This window comes from Palaemon carinicauda, chromosome 40 (genome assembly GCF_036898095.1).
Source record: "Palaemon carinicauda isolate YSFRI2023 chromosome 40, ASM3689809v2, whole genome shotgun sequence".
In the NCBI taxonomy this organism is placed as follows: Eukaryota; Metazoa; Arthropoda; class Malacostraca; order Decapoda; family Palaemonidae; genus Palaemon; species Palaemon carinicauda.
The window spans coordinates 4,049,257-4,070,406 of record NC_090764.1 but is presented as its reverse complement, the minus strand read 5'-3'; the positions used below and the strand labels follow the sequence as shown (position 1 = coordinate 4,070,406).

The window sequence follows — 21,150 nt, the reverse complement described above, 5'->3', positions numbered from 1 at the left end:
ATATAAACTATGATGACTGATCAAAATAAAAAGTTTAACTTCTGCAGAGCCACTGATTAAACGCAAGGTTAGGAAGAATATTTCAATCTGGTCACAGATAGAGTAAAACTTCTGGAATACTGTGTAGTATTGAGCTTTATGGTGGAGAAAGTAAGATTGTTAGTATTAACCAAAGGCAAAGGATGGTCAGAACTATGAACAATTTTATGCAACAGGCATAAAGAACAAAGTGAATAACTATGCAAGATATCAATATCTAGATCATGATTAAGAAATTTAATAGACCATGTTTTTGTCTAAATTAAGACAAGACAGCACCTGAAGACTAGATAGATGAACAATACAGTACTCCAAACAAGGCAGGAAATTTTCTAAAATATTCTTCAGAATAGATTGATCACTGAAACACTTACTTTTTCAATATGCCCTTTCTTTATATTATTGATGCAGAAACAGAAAATGTTTCTGAAAAGATAATTTACTACCAAGAATTAACACTTAAAATTTTAAAGTTGAATAGAGTTAAAGAAACTATCAATGCAAAGATCTGGATGTTGAGGAGCCACTGTCCTCTACCTACTTCCATTCATACTTTTAAGAGTTATGTTTGAGTTCAACTTCATGCCCCACAATTTGCACCTTACACTAATTATACCTAGATATCCATAAAGGGTTTTGACAACCCCTGATCTACATTCAAGAGATGAAATTAAGGCAAAGCGTAGCATCAACTGCATAAGCAAAGAGATTGTTTTCTACGTCAAACCACACACGTGTGTATAGCATGAAAAATGTGATGGACGAAGAACACTACCCTGAGGAACAGGAGACATGACTTTCCTACATACACTATGATGCCCATCAACAACTACTCTTTGCAGTCTATTAACGTACTTATAAATTCAATAATAAGGCTAAGAAAAGAGCCTCCAATTCCCAAATGTTTTTGAGTTTCAACACTAAAGCCTCATTATTAGCACAGACAAAGACAGCACTACAACCAAGACAAATCACATTAACTTCCTGACCACAATAAAAGGATTTCTGTACAGCATTGAAAGATTTTAAGATGAGCATCATATATTCCAAGACTTTTGCAGTCAATTTGCAAACTAGGAAACAGATTGACTACCTTTAGCAAACCCATTTTGATGTTTTGACAACATATTAAAAAAATAGATATGGGAACTGAGCCAGCACAAACACATTTACCTAATGGAGTAACTTTACCAGTTCTCCAAAAAGTAAAAAATCCTCTTCTTGCTAACTTGCATAAAATAAAAATCTTATGAGCTAAGAAATAACCAGTCTTTATAAGAACTAAGGATAAATACCATTGGAGTCTAGACATCCATAAGCACCAAGGTAAATCATGTGCATTTTAATTTTACAGAACCTAAAAGCATGGTTAGTTTAGATTCAGAAAGACATTAGGATCTAGTTTCTTATTACCCTGCTTACTGCCAAACAAATCAACCCATCTGACATACAGTAGGCATTCAAGCCTCGTAAGGCTAACTGGATAAAACCCATCAGTTTATAAAACTAAATATCTACAGAGGAACAGAGGCATAAATGGCTAAGGAGCATGCCGCAGGGGACAGACTATATTGCAAAATCATTTAAGCAATGCCTACATTACAGTATATACAATGAGATGTGTACCGATGTAAATAATTGCATGCCTTTGAGACCTTGAAAATACAAAAACCTCCCTAGTTAAAACACATCATTGTGTATGTTTCCAAACTATTGTATACTATTCTCTTTGGATTAAATAGTATTGCCACACTTCTGTGTACCTCTAGTATACATGTACATAGCATGAAAAGCTATGGGCCAAGAACACTACCCAGAGGAACACCAGATATCACTTTCCTAAATTCAATATGGTGCCAATCAACAACAACTCTGCCACAATCTATTCATCACCACCTCTTCCTACGCCTATTGACATAAAGGGCCTCGTCCCAACAATTTATTACTGTGCTTAAAACATCAATAAAAATGCTAAGACAAGACCCACATAATCCCAACTATGAGTTTGAAGAAAAGGATCATGATTATCACTGTCAATGGAGGTACTAAAATCAAGGCCAGTCAGACTAACTTCCTAACCATAATAAAGGGATTTTTGTACAACTCTGGATATTGTAGATAGAGCATCATATGCTCCACTGACTTTGCAAAAGCCAAATTGCAAACTCAGGAACATTTGATTAGTTTCAACATACCTATTTATATGTTTACAAAAGACATTCAAAAACTGGATAATATGGGAGCTAGAACAATCACAAAAAGTAACTCACATAATGAATTCAACCTTACAAGTTCTCCAAAATGCCAAAAAGAATCTCTTCCTGATAACTTGCACAAAATAACAGAACTTAGGAGCTAAGAAATCAGCAGTTTTTATATAAAAAAGTCAAACTGTCTATACATCCATAAGCATCATGTTCCACCAAGACCATTTTAATTTCAGAACCAAAAAGCTAAAATTACTAGTTTAGCCTCAGGAAGACAGGAATGAAAATTGAGTTTCTCATTACTCTGCTTACTGTCAAACACATCACCCAAACTGGCATATTGAGTAGACATTCTAGCTTTCTAAGGCTAACTAGGTAAAACCCAACAGTTCGTACAACTTAATATCTTCAGAGGAACGGAGGCATAGATGAGCAAAGAGCGTGCTACAAGAGAGACTTAACATTGCACGAATATTTCAAGAAATGTCATATGCCTTTGAGGCTTTGAAAATACCAATATCTCCCTAGTTGAGAACACTTCCCTTTGAGTATGTTAAACTACACTATTCTCTTGGGCACATTTCTACGTAGCTCCAGTACGCGTGTATACACAATACCATGAAAGTAGTGGACCAACAACACTACCCAGAGAAACACCAGATATCACACAACTATGTTCACTGTGGTGCCCATCAACAATGGCTCTTTGCAATATATCACTAATTCAATAATAATGCCAAGAAAACACCCACCTATTCCTAACTGTTTGAGTTTGAGGACAAAGGCCTCATGATTAACAATCTCAAAGGCAGCACTAAACATAAAGGTCATTCTGTATAGCATTGGAGATTGTAGGAGTATCACGTACCAAGCCCTTTGCATTGGCCAAATTGCAAACTAAGGAACAAATGAACCTTCAGCATATCTACTATTTAGAAGTTCTGCCAAAAGACGTTCAAAAACTAGATACGAAACCTAGAGCTACCACAAACATTTACCTAATGAGTAACACTACCAGTTCTCCTAGTGGAAAAAGAACATACATACATACATATACCAAAGGCACTTCCCCCAATTTTGGGGGGTAGCCGACAACAACAAGAAACAAAACAAAAAAGGGGAACTCTACTCTCTACATTCCTCCAGCCTAACCAGGGACTCAGCCGAGTTCAGCTGGTACTGCTAGGGTGCCACAGCCCAACCTCCCACATTTCCACCACAGATGAAGCTTCATACTGCTGAGTCCCCTACTGCTGCTACCTCCGCGGTCATCTAAGGCACCGGAGGAAGCAGCAGGGCCTACCGGAACTGCGTCACAATCGCTTGCCATTCATTCCTATTTCTAGCACGCTCTCTTGCCTCTCTCACATCTATCCTCCTATCACCCAGAGCTTTCTTCACACCATCCATCCACCCAAACCTTGGCCTTCCTCTTGTACTTCTCCCATCAACTCTTGCATTCATCACCTTCTTTAGCAGACAGCCATTTTCCATTCTCTCAACATGGCCAAACCACCTCAACACATTCATATCCACTCTAGCCGCTAACTCATTTCTTACACCCGTTCTCACCCTCACCACTTCGTTCCTAACCCTATCTACTCGAGATACACCAGCCATACTCCTCAGACACTTTATCTCAAACACATTCAATTTCTGTCTCTCCATCACATTCATTCCCCACAACTCCGATCCATACATCACAGTTGGTACAATCACTTTCTCATATAGAACTCTCTTTACATTCATGCCCAACCCTCTATTTTTTACTACTCCCTTAACTGCTCCCAACACTTTGCAACCTTCATTCTCTCTCTGACGTACATCTGCTTCCACTCCACCATTTGCTGCAACAACAGACCCCAAGTACTTAAACTGATCCACCTCCTCAAGTAACTCTCCATTCAACATGACATTCAACCTTACACCACCTTCCCTTCTCGTACATCTCATAACCTTACTCTTACCCACATTAACTCTCAACTTCCTTCTCTCACACACCCTTCCAAATTCTGTCACTAGTCGGTCAAGCTTCTCTTCTGTGTCTGCTACCAGTACAGTATCATCCGCAAACAACAACTGATTTTCCTCCCATTCATGATCATTCTCGCCTACCAGTTTTAATCCTCGTCCAAGCACTCGAGCATTCACCTCTCTCACCACTCCATCAACATACAAGTTAAACAACCACGGCGACATCACACATCCCTGTCTCAGCCCCACTCTCACCGGAAACCAATCGCTCACTTCATTTCCTATTCTAACACATGCTTTACTACCTTTGTAGAAACTTTTCACTGCTTGCAACAGCCTTCCACCAACTCCATATAACCTCATCACATTCCACATTGCTTCCCTATCAACTCTATCATATGCTTTCTCCAGATCCATAAACGCAACATACACCTCCTTACCTTTTGCTAAATATTTCTCGCATATCTGCCTAACTGTAAAAATCTGATTCATACAACCCCTACCTCTTCTAAAACCACCCTGTACTTCCAAGATTGCATTCTCTGTTTTATCCTTAATCCTATTAATCAGTACTCTACCATACACTTTTCCAACTACACTCAACAAACTAATACCTCTTGAATTACAACACTCATGCACATCTCCCTTACCCTTATATAGTGGTACAATACATGCACAGACCCAATCTACTGGTACCATTGACAACACAAAACACACATTAAACAATCTCACCAACCATTCAAGTACAGTCACACCCCCTTCCTTCAACATCTCAGCTTTCACACCATCCATACCAGATGCTTTTCCTACTCTCGTTTCATCTAGTGTTCTCCTCACTTCCTCTATTGTTATCTCTCTCTCATTCTCATCTCCCATCACTAGCACCTCAACACCTGAAACAGCAATTATATCTGCCTCCCTATCATCCTCAACATTCAGCAAACTTTCAAAATATTCCGCCCACCTTTTCCTTGCCTCCTCTCCTTTCAACAACCTTCCATTTCCATCTTTCACTGTCTCTTCAATTCTTGCGCCGGCCTTCCTTACTCTCTTCACTTCTTTCCAAAACTACTACTTATTCTCTTCATATGACTGACCCAGTCCCTGACCCCACCTCAGGTCAGCTGCCCTCTTTGCCTCGCGTACCTTGCGCTTTACTTCCACCTTTTGCTCTCTATATTTTTCATACTTCTCTATACTATTACTCTGCAGCCATTCTTCAAAAGCCCTCTTTTTCTCTTCCACTTTTATCTTCACTCCTTCATTCCACCATTCACTGCCCTTCCTCATGCTGCCTCCAACAACCTTCTTGCCACATACATCACTTGCAATCCCAACAAAATTTTCTTTTGCTAACTTCCACTCCTCCTCTAAATGACCAGTTTCTCTTACTCTCACCTCGTCATATGCCATTTTCAACCTTTCCTGATATTTACTTTTTACCCCCGGTTTTATTAGCTCTTCAACCCTCACTGGCTCCCTTTTACATCCACCTACTCTATTCCCCCACTCTTTTGCTACAACTAATTTTCCTTCCACCAAAAAGTGATCAGACATACCGTTAGCCATACCCCTAAACACGTGCACGTCTTTCAATCTTCCAAACATTCTTTTAGTTATCAACACATAATCCATTAATGCCCTTTCTACTACTATTCCATTTGCCACTCTTACCCATGTATACTTATTTTTATCTTTCTTTTTAAAAAAGCTAGCACTTATTACCATCTCTTGTTCAACACATATCTACCACTCTCTCACCACTCTCATTTTCACCTGGTACGCCATACTTCCCAATGACACCTACCTCTCCAGCGCCCACTCTAGCATTTAAGTCACCCATAACTACATAATTCCTTCTACCCAGTCCTTCTACACACCTAGTTAATTCAGAACTCATTCCGTTCTTCACTTTTCTCACTACCTGGCCCATACGCACTGACAAACGCCCAACATTCCCTACCCAACCTAACCCTTACCCACATTAACCTAGATGATATCTCCTTCCATTCCACTACTTTACCTGTCATCCATTCACTCAGCAATAAAGCCACACCTTCTCTCGCTCTTCCCCTTTCAATCCCAGACACTCTACCAGACATTTCACCAAACATCACTTAACCCTTTCCTTTCATCTTTGTCTCACACAAGGCCAATACATCCATCCTTCTACTTCTAAACATACTTCCAATCTCACATCTTTTACTCTCTATCGTACTACATCCACGCACATTCAAACACCCCAAAACTAGAGTGCGGGGAGCAGTCACTCTCCTCCCAGCTCCATCTCTTTGTTGCTGTCTCACAGGATTTTTTATACAGGAGAGGGGGTTCCCAGCCCCCTCGTCCCGTCCCTTTTAGTCGCCTCTTACGACACGCAGGGATAACGTTGGCGCTATTCTATTTGTTTTATGGAAAAAGAACCTCTTGATAAATTCATAAAATAAACATAGGAGCTAAAAGATCAGTCAATTTATCTAAGAAAATCTAAAACCAACAGTCTGCACAATTCTTAGACAGGCAGAACACCCTGAAATCATAAACAGACAAACCCAAGGAGGCCACATCAGGAGAAAGTAAAAAGGTACCATAAAATACTTTGATTGTTCAAACCTTTTACGGCAATGGCAGTGGCAGTTTTAGGGGTTCATATGTTTGGTGGTATCAGCTTTTCTAGATTTTGTTAAGTAAATATTCTTTCAATGTTCATGACCAAATTGTAACATTGTCATCCCTTGGTACTACCAGAGAAGGCAAGCAGATTATTCCTATAAATTCTTCATAAAAGGTTTTGCTGTAGACAACCTAATATTTTGATAACCATAGGTAGTCTTACATGCAAACAAAGTGAAATTTTTTTTTATTACAAACAATGGCCAGGATATGACTTAAAAGTTCATAAAGAGAGAATGCTGGCCATGTGAAGATTATGACCCTACAACAAAATCAGGGCTGAAAACCTTTAAGAACATGAGAAAAATCACCAAGGTGAAGGTAGCTTGCCATTTCACCATTGCTGGTTTATCAAAGGGCTTTCAGCTTGTCACGGGTTCATCCGGAACGTAATTTGGCCATGCTACTCAATTTTCCAGTTACTTCAGTGCCTCCATCACTTATCAAAGATGATGGAAGTCAACAATTGGCTACCAAAGCTGACCACCTGCACTTTAATGATTATGTGGATACCAGAGAAGTTCCTCCGCTCCCCAAGTCAGTAATTTATCTGTATACAAAATTGATGCTATGGCTAAGCTATCTTTCATGATATTTGTCTAGCTTTGTTAGGCAATGTATGGTGGTTATATAACACTTCTGTAGAGGAGCATGTATCTGACAGGGATGATAATTGATTGATTGATTTAAAGTTTTCAAGCATCCTGACATCTAAGGTCATTGACGCCGGACAGGGATGATAATATGCTTCCTAAATATGATGAGCAGACAAAATGGAAGGGATCAGGTTCCAATCACATCTTTTAAGTAGCATCTAATAGGCCAAAGCAAGACAAAAGAATTTCATGGTCACCTCAGAAAACAAGGCTCAGTTGACGAAGTTCGTCACTTGAAGCAAACTTCAAATCGTCACACCTATCTAACTCGCCAAACCATTCACTATTTCAGGGAGGTGGCAGTTTCTCTGCACTTCTTTCTAAATGCATAACTATGGCTGTTATCTAAGTACAGTAGTAAATGGTCTAAAATCTATCCACAAACTGACATACTCTTACAGTATAGGTATTATTGCTTGCTTTCTTGTTAAGATTAAAGCAGTTTTTTAGGTTAGGATGGAAATAAGAGGGTGACCAGAACTCTCTACCAAAGACACTATTCTTATATATCGCTTAATTACCACGGTAAGAAATTAGCTTTGTAAAGCACTACCATAAATATACAGTATGTACTGTACTTGGAGGCTTAAATACGTGCAGTATCATTTCTATTTGGAATTAACAAGAAAACCATCATTCAAGTATCCCAAAAACATGTGTAAGCTGCTTGCAGACCATTACTCGTTTGTCAGCAGTGGCAGTAGTGCAGCAATAAATGGTTTAAACAATTGTGTGTATAAGAGCCTACGGAAACACAAAAGGAGCTTAGGACACTGGAGAAATTGCAGATACAGCTGGCAGCAACTAGAATTGTACCAGTGGCAAAACTTGTCCCGTGAAGTATCCCTTACTCAAAATGGAAAACTGGCTTCATGGAAAGCAAAGGTATGAGACTTCATCTTACAATGACACGCTAGACATCCCTACCCCTGTGGGTCTAACTGGATGATATAAGTTCACAGTCTACAGTGTTCAAGGGATCAACAGCAGCATAGAGAATTCAGTTCTACCAAGATCTGGACATGTTGTCGATAAGAGTACCACGAGCCTTAGTGTGCATGATACCAGGCTGATAAAAATTGCCAAAATCAGCAATGAATTTTCAGATTAAACCAACTAGTAATATGAAACCAACTATTAATATACAAGATGAAACCAACTAGTAATATAAAAGATGAAATCAACTAGTGGTAACAAGACAAATCAGACTTAACAGTTTTACAAATTTTAATTTAAACTCCACAAAACAGCATTCATGTAGCAATAGTCTGATTGCTGCAAATGCTACATTTACATGCCTATTGTATTAAATTGCTGATACTTAATAAAATGACCGATTTTATGCCGTATTTCTCTTCATGTCTAAATATGTCTAAATAGAGATACTTTATAGGCAAAAGTTACATTAAAATATTCAGTAAAACTACCACAAAAATAAACAGTGCCAGTAAAAGAACTTTTCTTAGGCTATAATTCACAGCATTATATCAACATTGATGAAGGTAGTTTTTGCGCTCATACAAAGTCACTAAGATCCTAAAATAAAGGGATTTTGACGAAGGAAAAATCTATTTCTGGGAAGAGGCCTGTGACGCCCGGTGAGAAAGGTCCTTCCTTATACCTTTCCTAATATAAATCTTCCAAATATACTAGAGAAAGATAAAAGCATGGAATGCAGAGGTTACAACCCTCGCGCGAACACCTTGTAGGTGTCGTGTATTAAACAAAGGCGTGTGTAAACCACTATTCACAGGTTGTCTTCCATTTAGATAATCCCTTCATCAATGGGGAGGGCCGTGACAGGCCCTAGATAACATGGTTGAACTCCCCAACGACACCTACCATGCGCGCCCTCAAGGACATCCTTCTGCAAGAACATATGGCTTGGCAAGGAAAAAGAGGGGTGGGGTCCGTATCAAATAACCGGGAAGGGTTTCACCGGGCGTCACAGGCCTCTTCCCAGAAATAGATTTTTCCTTCGTCAAAATCCCTTTTCTGGGGGGCCTGTGACGGCCGGTGAGAATGTACCAGAGAATGCCTTCCAAGCCCAATAAATTAATAACATAATAAGGAGAAAACAAACACCATGTAAGGCAATAATATAATACTGTAAGTAAACATAAATCATAAACTAGCCATAGGCATAGGGGATGTAATGCTAAAATAATATGAGGACCAGGGATCACCTGAGTGTCCCGTCGTGAAAGGAATCAACCTTACATGTCTAAGCATATCTAAACTTTACAGGAATGATAATTACAATAACAGTTAAATCATAACAATTAAACATGGCAAAATAACTTAGGGCTAACGAACCACCCAGGAGAGTGGCGACGTGGTGTGAGAGGTGGTCAGGAGGGAGGAGAGAAGAGATGGAATAAAGAAATAATCAGAGATTAATGGGGGGAGATAAGACTCCCCGCTGCAACCGTAGGGTATTTAAGGGCCTGTAAGTTCTTTAGATAGTGGCGTTTGAAAACCATAGGAGATTTCCAACCCGTGTATTTTTTAAGGTCATCAAAGTCCATGTTCTGGAAGTAATTGATAGAGGTAGCTATTGACCGTATATCATGAGCATGGGGAAATGATTCCGGGTTAGCATGTTTAATGAAGTAGAGGATTTGTTGTCTGATACCTTGAATGGTCAAAGTACCACCTTGTTCCCTGATAAATAAGGGGCCAGACGAGCGGGTGGCAGATCTAGCTAAAAAGGTCCTGAGAGTAGTGACTGGACACAGCGAAGGATCCTGGGGAAGAGAGATGATCTTCCAAGGGGACCACCTATTTTGCGGGTCCTCATTTTTTGCTAGGAAAGCTCTGTCTGGGGTAAGCAGTACTTCGCCTGTAGGGAGGAAATCTATGTTTTCCGGGTTACGTGAGAGCGCTGCTAGTTCTGAGATTCTAGCACCTGAGGCCATAGCTGATAGAAATAACGTCTTCCTAAGCAGAGTGATATAAGAGCAGGACTCGTTGTCAGTGTCCGACGCGAGTTTGAGGACATTGTTCAGAGACCAAGAGACTTTTTGTGGCCGAACCAACGGCCGAAGCCTAGCACATGCTTTTGGAATAGATGAGAAATAGGAATCAGCTAGATTAATGTTAAACCCAACCAGGAATATCTTCTTCAAAGCTGACTTGATGGTAGTTATAGTGCTAGCTGCCAAGCCCTTGTCAAATAAGAACCTAAAGAACGAGATGGCTAAATTCGGAGTCATACGAGTGTGGTCTGAATTCTTTAAGAAACCTGCTAATTTCTTAACAGCCGAATCATATTGACGAATTGTCGAGTCCCTTTTGTCCGCTTCGATGAAGAGAACGTTTTCCGGGTCAATGTTTGCGTCTTTATGAGCTGCAAACTTCATGAAGTCCACAAAGTTAGGGTTTTGGCTATCCTTGAGGAATCTGACACAGTCTGTGTTTGAATTACTTGGGTTAGTTTGGGGAATGGAATCCGGAAGGGTCGGAGTTTCAGCTCGAGGAGGAGAGGAAACCAACTGCTCTTTGGCCAGTGAGGTGCTACTAAGGCCACTGTCCCCCGGAAGGAGCGTAGTTTGTGCAATACTTTCATTAGAAGATTCACTGGTGGAAATAGGTAAATCTTCCTCCAATGGTTCCAATCCAGGGTTAATGCGTCTATGGCATAAGCCTGAGGGTCCATGTTTGGTGTCACATAACAAGGAAGTTTGTGATTCATCTGAGTTGCGAATAGATCTACCTGAAGGCCCGGAACCAGCCTGAGTATCCACTGGAATGAAATTATGTCCAGAGACCATTCTGATTCCAGTGGTTTCATCCTGGATAGTGAGTCCGCTATCACATTCTGGACTCCCGCTAGGTGGGTTGCTGACAGGAACCAGTTCTTTTCTGCTGCCAAGGTGAAGATAGTGACCAGGATCTGATTCAGGTTGGGCGACTTGGATCCTCCTCTGTTGATGCAGTGTACTACGGCTGTGCTGTCTGACACTACTCTGATGTGGGTCGACCTCGGAGGAGAGAGCCTCTTCAGGGTCAAGAACACTGCCATGGCTTCGAGAACATTGATGTGGAAGTGTTTCATGGCGGGTGACCAAGAGCCCTGAAACATCTGACGTTCGTAGTAACCCCCCCATCCACTCAGAGACGCGTCTGTATGAATTGTCACTTGTGGGGGTGGGAATTGAAGAGGAACCGATTTGGAAAGGTTCTTCGATTCGGACCATGGCTGTAATCTCATTTTCAAGACAGAGGGGATTTTCGAGACCTTGTCTCTTAAAGGTACTGTGGCTCTCTTTCTCCAAACTCGATTGATGTCTTTGAGTTTGGCTTTCAATAGGCGATCTGTTACCGAGGCGAATTGCAGAAGGCCGAGGATTCTTTCTAAGGCTCTTCTGGACACCTGCCTGTGTTTTAGAAAATTCTTGACCTTGGAAGCTATTTCTCTTACCTTTTTGGGAGGTAGAACCAGCTTGTGCCGTGCAAGGTCCCACTGTATGCCTAACCATTCGAAGCGGTCTGATGGAAGTAGGCGGGATTTTTGGAGATTGACCCGAAATCCCAGGTTGGCGAGAAAACGAAGTACTTTCTTCGTAGCTCTGTTGCACTCCAGGGCTGACCGAGCCCAAATAAGCCAATCGTCCAGATAAGCAACGATCTGAATCCCTTGGTTCCTGAGTTGTTCTAGCACCGTCTCTCCCAGTTTCGTGAATATCCTGGGTGCAATGTTGAGGCCGAAGGGCATGACTTTGAATGCAAAGGCTTTCCTGCCTAGACGGAAACCTAGGTAAGGAGAGAAGTTTCGAGCTATTGGTACGTGATAATAGGCGTCGGTAAGATCGATAGAGGTGGTGACGGCCCCACGGGGAAGCAGGGTACGTACCTGAGAGATGGTCAACATCCGGAACTTGTCGCAGAGGATGTAAGAATTTAGCTTTGACAAGTCCAGGACCACTCTCAATGCCGACGAGCCTTTCTTCGGAACTGTGAACAGGCGGCCTTGGAACTTCAGCGATCGAACCCGTTTGATTGCTTTTTTCTGTAGTAACTCGGTGGTGTACTCTCTCAGAATGGATGTGGGTCTCTGGAAGAAGGTCACTGGTGGAGGAGGGGAACCTTGTGACCATTTCCACCCCAAGCCTTTGGAGACTATGCTGTGAGCCCACGGACTGAAGGTCCAACGGTCTCGAAAGTGGTAAAGTCTCCCCCCTACCGGAACTATATCATTGCGAGGGAGTGAATCTAGGTTCTTTCCCTCCTCGAGAACCCCTTGTCCTAGGTCCGCCTCGTTGACGGAACTGTCCTCTAGCTCTGTAGCTACCTCTCTGGTGTCCACGAAAGGGACCTGAGGGTCCGTAGCTAGGGATGTATGCGGGTGAGGGCATCCAAACGGGGTTGGGTTGGGTACCTGGGGGAGCAGTGAGGTAGACCACCTGTTGAGGGTGTTTCGGCTGTAGAGGAGACGAAGCAGTGGGAGACTGAAGACGAGTGGGCAATCGACGATTGTTGGTAGTGACCTCGGCTCGTCTTGTAAGGGGCAAACCTCTGTTTCTTCCTGAAGAAGTTTTGTTTTTGCCCTTCAACCCTCTTTTTGGCAGTGAGGCCCCACCTCACTTGCAAATTTTGATTTGCTCTCGCAGCGTCTTGTAGTACCTTGTTCACCTCCTCCTGAGGAAAAAGGTTCTTACCCCAGCAGGGGGAAGCTATCAGCCTATTCGGTTCATGCCTGATCGTGGCCTCAGAAAGAACGTGCTTCCTGCAACTAACCCGAGCCGAACAAAACTCGTGTAAGTCGATTTGGAAGGACAGAGACAGGTTCTTTGTGAATACCCGGAACATGGTCTCTGTCGGGTAAAGTGAGGTTAGGGACTCCACGGAGGTAATGGAGTGGAGAGACCTAGCCAACCTATTCCGTGCCTCAAACTCAGTCTTGAGAAGAATATCTGGTAATTTAGGAAGCTTCTCGGAGAACAGATTAGAGGCACAGTCTGGGTCTAACTTCCCTACTGTGAAAGTAGCGGGGGCATCATCCCAGATAGTAACGGTACTCGGAATGAGCATGGAGGTGGGATCGGTCTCTTTAAGAGCTGGCATGGCAGAACCTTCTTTGATAGCCTGAAAAGTAAGAGCTGCCACTTTATCTGTAATAGGCAAGGTAATACCTGGAGAAGCTGTAAATATGGTGTAGGCTCCTTTGTGTGGGGTGAGGTTGGAATTAGTGCAACCCCAGTCTGACAACGTCCTGGCCCAGAAAGATTGGGCCTGCTCTTTAGGGAATATTACCGTTTCCTTCGGTACCTTGTCTAACCTAACCAAGGCATGTTCTTTCAATCGGACGAAGCCGTTGAATGGGAATTCTAGTCCCGGAGGGTAAAATTCTAAGTCCTCTAGAGGACGGGTGCCTATGCCCTCCAGAGTTATGGCACCATCAATATATGGAGCATGTAAGGCAAACCTCCAAGGGTTGTTTTTCTCGAAGGGAGGTAACTTCGATGCGTCCGGGGCTGAAGGAGGGGGCATCTGAGTTCCGGAACGGATGAGACTTGCCACCATATCTTTGAGCTCCGTCATAGCTCCTCGGTCTGCCCTAGACTGTTGAAGATATTGTTGTATCTGCTCTTTCACAATATCCCTGACCATGGCGGCGGATAAAGGGGGCTCCCGAGCTTGATCCTCTAACGAAGCCCTGGACTTAGTAGACTTTGACTTCTTAGGAGTCACGGTTTTAGGTATAGCAATATGAACATCAGGATCCTTTGAGGGTCCCGGAACCGGTGACACTGATAATGGCAAAGCTGAAGGCTTAAAGGTACGTAGTGGCTTCACCTTGGGTCGTACAGGAATGGAGGAACCTAGAGGAGAAGCCGTAGGTTTATCAAAGCCGTGAAAGGAAGTAGAAGAGGAAGGAGTGTGGGGTGAAAGGGGGTCCACCAACTCAACACCACCTACCTGCTCATCCATGGGTTCCTCGTCCAGACCTAGGTAGGGCTCGGCCTCCGTCACTAAAACCTCTTCCTCAGTTAGAATGGTTTCTCTAATCACTTCAATTAACGGGGCCGCTGTCTCCGGTGGAACTGCTGCAGTAGTAGAGCCTGGGAATAGGCGAGAAGCCATGTCTCCATCAAGAAGATAGGGTGCGCCAGCAGGCGCATTCCTCCCAAACCCTGACACCCAAGGCCGGAGAGTAGCTCTCGCCTCCCTGAGAGATTCATCATCAGCCTGAAAGAGGAGAGGGAATTAATGATGAAGTCAAAACTGAAGTCAATATACAAAGAGCAATTAATTCTTCGCAAAGAATATTAACAGGGACACTAGAACCAACTTACCTCCTCGCTCAGGAGTAGGGCTGACAGCCCATAGCAGAGCATGCATGCCTCCGGAAACCATATCGTATAGGGGGCTTGTCCCGGTTCCCGAGAGAAGGATATGGCGCAATGGGCATGGGCCCGGCATAGATCATGGCCCATGGGATCAGTAAAGGCAGCGGAGCAGCCCCTGGCAGTGCAGCGGACTTTCTGTAAAAAGAAAGAAGACATAAGTCTGGATGTTCCTTGAGATTCTTGTCATTGACTTATGAATCAGAAACACTTAAATCTTAATTAATGTGTGAGTATGGTAGTAGCTAACACCTTAATAAAATAAGAAATTATAATAGAAAACCAGTAACCACATAGCATGAATCTCTAAACTTCATCGATATCACACTGTTAACTCCGGTTCTGGACTCCTGCTTGATCTCTGTTTTTACCGGAGGTCCGGTAGCAAAGGCCCGTCATCGTGAAATCGTGACCGTCTCCGGTACGATAACATTATCCTCAATGAATGAGTTATCTCCAGTGAAGCCGGAGATACGATGAAAACGGGGGCCTTAACTGTGTAATTGTGATCAAACATGACAAAGGTTCGTGTGTAAAAGGCTTCAGCCGGAGTCCGAGTGCCGGATTTCACCGTTGCACTCCAAAAATCTGCTCCGGAACGATAACTAGTTCTCACCCAATGAGTATCCATTATAGCGGAGCATAACTCAAGGCGGAGCCAAGCATAACTCAAGGCGGAGCTAAGGGTGTCGGTATAAAACGACCCCAATTAATGACTCATACACTATCGTACCTAATAATAGTGTTAGCTATATTAACAGTAACCACATCAATAAATCGTTTATAATATTAAACGTACTATCATCAATTCTGATACTGAGAAGAGGCCTGAATAACCCGTGATCGTATAAAAACGGAGAACGGGAAATTCACCTCTCTTACTCAAAGAAAACGAGAGAAAGGATAACTCATACCTGTAGAACAGGAAACGAGCACTCTATGCTTTCGCTCTCAAGGTTACATATTAAAAATTAACATCACACGAATAAGAAAATTAATAAAATTGATTGCTTTTCTTAGTAATAGTAATAACGAAGAATAACGACAACGTAACAAAAAAAAAAAACAAGGATATAGTCTAAAACGAACCCTCCAGGAGGGTACAAATTAACAGACTAAATCGCTAAGCTTTAAATCGTTACTATGCTTTAAAACGCTATCTTAAATCGCTATTCTTCGTAGGTCCAAATTGGACTTGCAAGCAAATAAATACCATAGTAAAAATTAATAATAATTAATGATAACATAAAAGGCCATAAAACGTAAGTGATATAACCTATCTGACAGAGTACCAGATGGGCAAAATTAACTAGAAAATTTACCGAAGCGAACATACCCAAAATGGCTGCCGATATCTCGGCAGGACAATCGCTTCCAAAACTAAAAACCACCATAATGGAAATAGAACAAATGCCCGGTACTGTCAAAAGCTGCCAAAACAAACTATGGTACTTAACATTGGTAAGGGTGAAGTAACAACGTCAGTCATGTTGAAATAACGAGAAATTCTTCGAAAAAACACTGTGCCCAAAAATACTATGCTTGCTTCAAGTCCAATTAAAGAAGGATGTCCTAGAGGGCGCGCGTGGTAGGTGTCGTTGGGGAGTTCAACCATGTTATCTAGGGCCTGTCACGGCCCTCCCCATTGATGAAGGGATTATCTAAATGGAAGATAACCTGTGAATAGTGGTTTACACACGCCTTTGTTTAATACACGACACCTACAAGGTGTTCGCGCGAGGGTTGTAACCTCTGCATTCCATGCTTTTATCTTTCTCTAGTATATTTGGAAGATTTATATTAGGAAAGGTATAAGGAAGGACCTTTCTCACCGGCCGTCACAGGCCCCCCAGAAAAGGAAATTTGTAATACCAAACACCAACTAAAAAAACCTCGACCTGATCAGCTTGCCTATAGGGAATTAGTTATTTCTTTAAGCCTTTAGAAAGTCAGCCATTTAAGTACTTAAAATAGGATTGTGATTAATCAAACTAAAACTTGATCAAACCTGCCCATGTTATGGTAATTTCTGGACTTCCTAATCAGAAAATGCCCAAGATAGATAAAGGATTGGCAAGTGGCTCTTAACGCTGTTGCAATATTAAGACATACCATACCTTCTTCAATGATATTCAAAGACCAATTACAAAGGAATCAAATCTTGCTACTGATCCTTAATGGATATTTCATAAAAGGAAGCAAACAAGCAGTTCCAAACACCATACCTCTGAGATTTAATCATTCGGGCAACATTCAGAGAAGGGGGTTTGTGGGGGCTGTCTTCACCTGCTATGGCTACTAGGTAAATTTATAAGAGTTTCAGCGATCTGAAATACTATTCTGGCCTGTCCTTATTCATGAGTAAGAAAAACCTATCATTGCCTACTACTAACCACCAAGATCTTCAACTCCATTACATAAGAGACTTGCATGTGTTACAACATTCCCCTAAGGAATTATTTTCCTTACCCATCCTGGTTCATTTACAAACTGATTTAATTCAGAACAGAACATTAAAGCATAAATTATGCCACCTCTGGTAATAGAACTAATAAACAAGCTATAAGCAAGCTACAAACAAGGAAAAATCCTTAAAATACCTTCACAAGTTCCATGTTACGTTCAGAGAGTTTAAGAGGAACAGTCTAGCTTCCTGCTACCAACCCAAGGTCTACCTTAAACATCTTGAAGGTCTCACTCTTTCATCTTTACTGGGGCATTTAACAGTCAAGTTGTATTTCCTGTAAGAATTTCCAAGATTATAATGCCTTGTTATAGACCAAATAAATATTAGAAAATATTATGGGATATAGAGCCCAATTTTCTTTTTATCGACTAATTTAGAACCAGAAAGATTGCACCAGCAAAATAACCATTTGGATTCAGGAATAGGCTTATGTAGCTCTACAGCTCCCAATTAAAAAAAGACAAATTTGGCAGCCATTTGTATTTTTCCTAAAGTACAAACCTAAAGCTATTTAATAGTGATTAAATTTTGACAGAGATGGATTATTAGCCATGAAGATGGTTAGCAACCCCCCAACCACTAGTTGTTCGAAGGGTGGAGGAGTTATCCAGGTACCCCCCCCCCCCCTGATATTTCACCACTTCCTCTATCTGGAATTGAACTGACGTGTTCTCTCTGCTAAGATAATCAAACAACTGCTTTCATAAAGATACAGGGAAAATGCCCATGAACTCTCTGCGAAGATTATCATACAACTGCTTTCACCAAGATACAGGTCAAATTTTTTTGGGAGAATACACCCCCCATATGCGCAATCCAAAATTAGTAAGAGTGAAACATCAAGAAATAGGGTTCTTCAAGCCTTACTTTTCAGTAAAAACCAACAGGCTACCGACAACCAAATTTTGTTGATAAAGAATTCTAGTAACAAGCCAACTTTATACTTAGCTGTATACTGTATAGTATACATACAACGCAAAATAAAATTTGATTCAGTACAGTATACATAAAATTCAAACTAATAATTTAGGCTGTATCGCCAAACTACACTAAGGTATTTTATAAATCTGGTATTGGCACTGTAGCTCTAATACAGAATCACAATATGCTTCCAGACCACTCTGGTAGCTAAATTAAACTGAATTACAGCTAGCTAAGTTAGTAATTTGCCCATAAGAAACTTTCCTTCTTGAAAGTTTACACAGATACTCCATACTTGGTTTGCAAAACTGAGGGCACTAAACAAACTTTCTGCAAGACTACAGAATACCACAATATTTAAAGAATATGCTCATGGTCAATTTTATTTTAGTACAACATTCCATTAAGAACTACACTAGTAGACAAGGAATAACTGCTATGAGGCCTGGCGAGTAATCATTTTTCAGCTGTCTATAACCATTTTGTAAAATTGCAAAAATTTTAAATGTTGTTGATTTATACAACAGGATGTTTATTAAACTCAAGGTTAATGTTTTATTGTAAACTTTTAATTGAAAATTAACAGTGGTCAACAAATTTAACTGCAAATGGAACAAAATTTATCACTCCCTATGAAATTAAAGTTATGATATTTAGTACATTACTCAATGAATTTCAAATCACTACAATAAACTTTTGCTCTCAAATTTAGTTTGCATTGAATTTATGAATTTGGGCTATATATCCCAGAAACAGGGCTTCCAAAATTTAGAAGAAAAAGAAAAACAAAAGCATACATTGTTAAACCACCTTGATTGTAGTAATGTTGGATATTTTCCAGTAGACGACTTCTGCTTCATCCACCATTGAAGGTTGACCTATGAAGGTTTACAACCTGCAAAATAAAGAACATTTAACGACTTGCACAAAAACTTTTGAACATTGAACAAAAAATCAAATAAATCCTTACCAACAAATTGTTTAAAAGTTTCTCTAACTGAAAATTCCAAAAGATCTAGTATTATGTTGGAGTACTAGCAATATTTTTACCATTTTTATCCTTAATCATCAATACCATGCTATTTTTTTCCACCTTAAAAAAGCCTCTTTCCACTAGACATTGGTACCAGTGGTCTAATGGTATTTTTATCCTTTCAGTTATCAATACCAATCAATACCAATCAATACCACTTTTAACAGCCTCTTCCTAAAGAAGACTTCTTCCTACCAATTTTTTTCAAATAAAACAGCTATACCTTTATAAAACATCCACAATGCATTTCTTATAATGAATCAGGATCTTATAATGGCTAATGCAAGCAGCTCTGACCCAAATTATGTCTACTTCTAGGCAGGGAGAGATGTGTCTCCCCTTTTTCTTTGTTACCTGCTTTTGTTCATTGAAAATATCTAGATATAACCGAAACTCACCTTGTTACCATTATATTCCAAGGCCCTTTTCTATTCACTAAAAGTAAAATAAAATAAAGGTCACCATAACAAATAAAAGCCCTGAACTAAGTAACCTTACTCTCAAACCAAGATCTGGGCAACATAACCTGCCACCCACGAACCAGGTAACCTTACGAAACAGTTTTGAAATCCTGACATCTAACTGCATTGATGCCTATATATTTTGTTGTAATTAAAAGAAAAATAAACATCCTTCTAAAGCAAGATTTCAAAAGACCTGCTTCTAAAATCTAAAAATAACAATTGTATAGTACAACAGTCTGCTCAAGAGTCTTAGCAAAGCAAGGATGAACAAGCCCCGACCTCGAGCCTCAGATACCATCTCTTAAAGTGCTAAAAGTGGGGGCATTCAGTAAACATGCCTCGCTGTCAGGGGTACCAAACAGTGATTGCAATATGGCTGGTATTGGCCAGTCAGAGAATAGAGTCTCATCCAAGTGTGACCAACGGAAAAACCAATGTAATCTCCCAATTTTGGGGTATTTTTATACCTCAAAGGAGAACTTTATTTCTCCTATTTCCTTCCAAACCATGCAAATGTCATTTCGAATTATAAAAAACTCTTAATGCTTGGTAAAAATATCATTGCAGTGGATGGGATACCTTCTTGGTCGCAACTCTGCTACAGATGCTTCACCAGTAAATCTACGTCCATTTCCACTCGAATACGCAAGTGGGAATGAACCCAGGAAACTTACGAACCCTGAAACCGGGGGACATTACTGTACTTGAGAGTCCTGAACCAAGTAACCATTTACCAACTGAATAAGTTACTAATAACTTCCAAAACGAAAATCAGATATTAAGCTACTTTAAATTTTAATCTTCGATTATATTGGGTTCATGACATAACATTACATGACAGGTGTCTTGTTGGAGAACATTGAACTAAGTTAAAAGGTTTGACCTTTTACAGTTACAAGCCATTTTTCTTCAGAAAAAGGATTACATTAGTGTGGCAACTCTTCAAAAGAATAGTGAACCAAAGTCAGTCATCAAATGATCACATACTGGTTCACAGCAACTGCTTCAGGCACTTACAGACCTGGGACTGCCTGTGTTCTAACATCCACCCTTCAACTTATCTGGTCATTATCCCACTCAAGTAGAAAAAGGACAGTATATTACCGTAATTGTAGTGGTTTTCACTATGCTCTATGTATTTTTTGACAGTACAGTAGTATGAAATGAGCTGCATTATGCTGAAAAAGCAGCCATCCCATACAAGGATATTTCCAAACAGTGTTCATGCTTTAACCAGGGTGGCCATTGTAACAGTAACCTGAAGTCACGGTAGTAAAGGTGCAACGAGTCTACTATAGTTATGAGAGCTCGGTACTTTTCTGATGTGTATGAGAGCTTGGTACTCTTCTGATGTGACCAAGATAATT

General features: G+C 40.8%; 1 long non-coding RNA gene across 1 annotated transcript in view; it reads right to left on the bottom strand.

Moving 5' to 3' along the window:
• Positions 1–18,833: 18,833 nt before the first annotated feature.
• The window catches only part of LOC137631952 (uncharacterized), a 79,024-nt gene continuing 76,707 nt past the window's right edge, over positions 18,834–21,150 (bottom strand). The window contains exon 4 of the long non-coding RNA XR_011041958.1: positions 18,834–19,181. This is a non-coding gene — a long non-coding RNA (uncharacterized lncRNA). The remainder of the gene's footprint in view (positions 19,182–21,150) is intronic.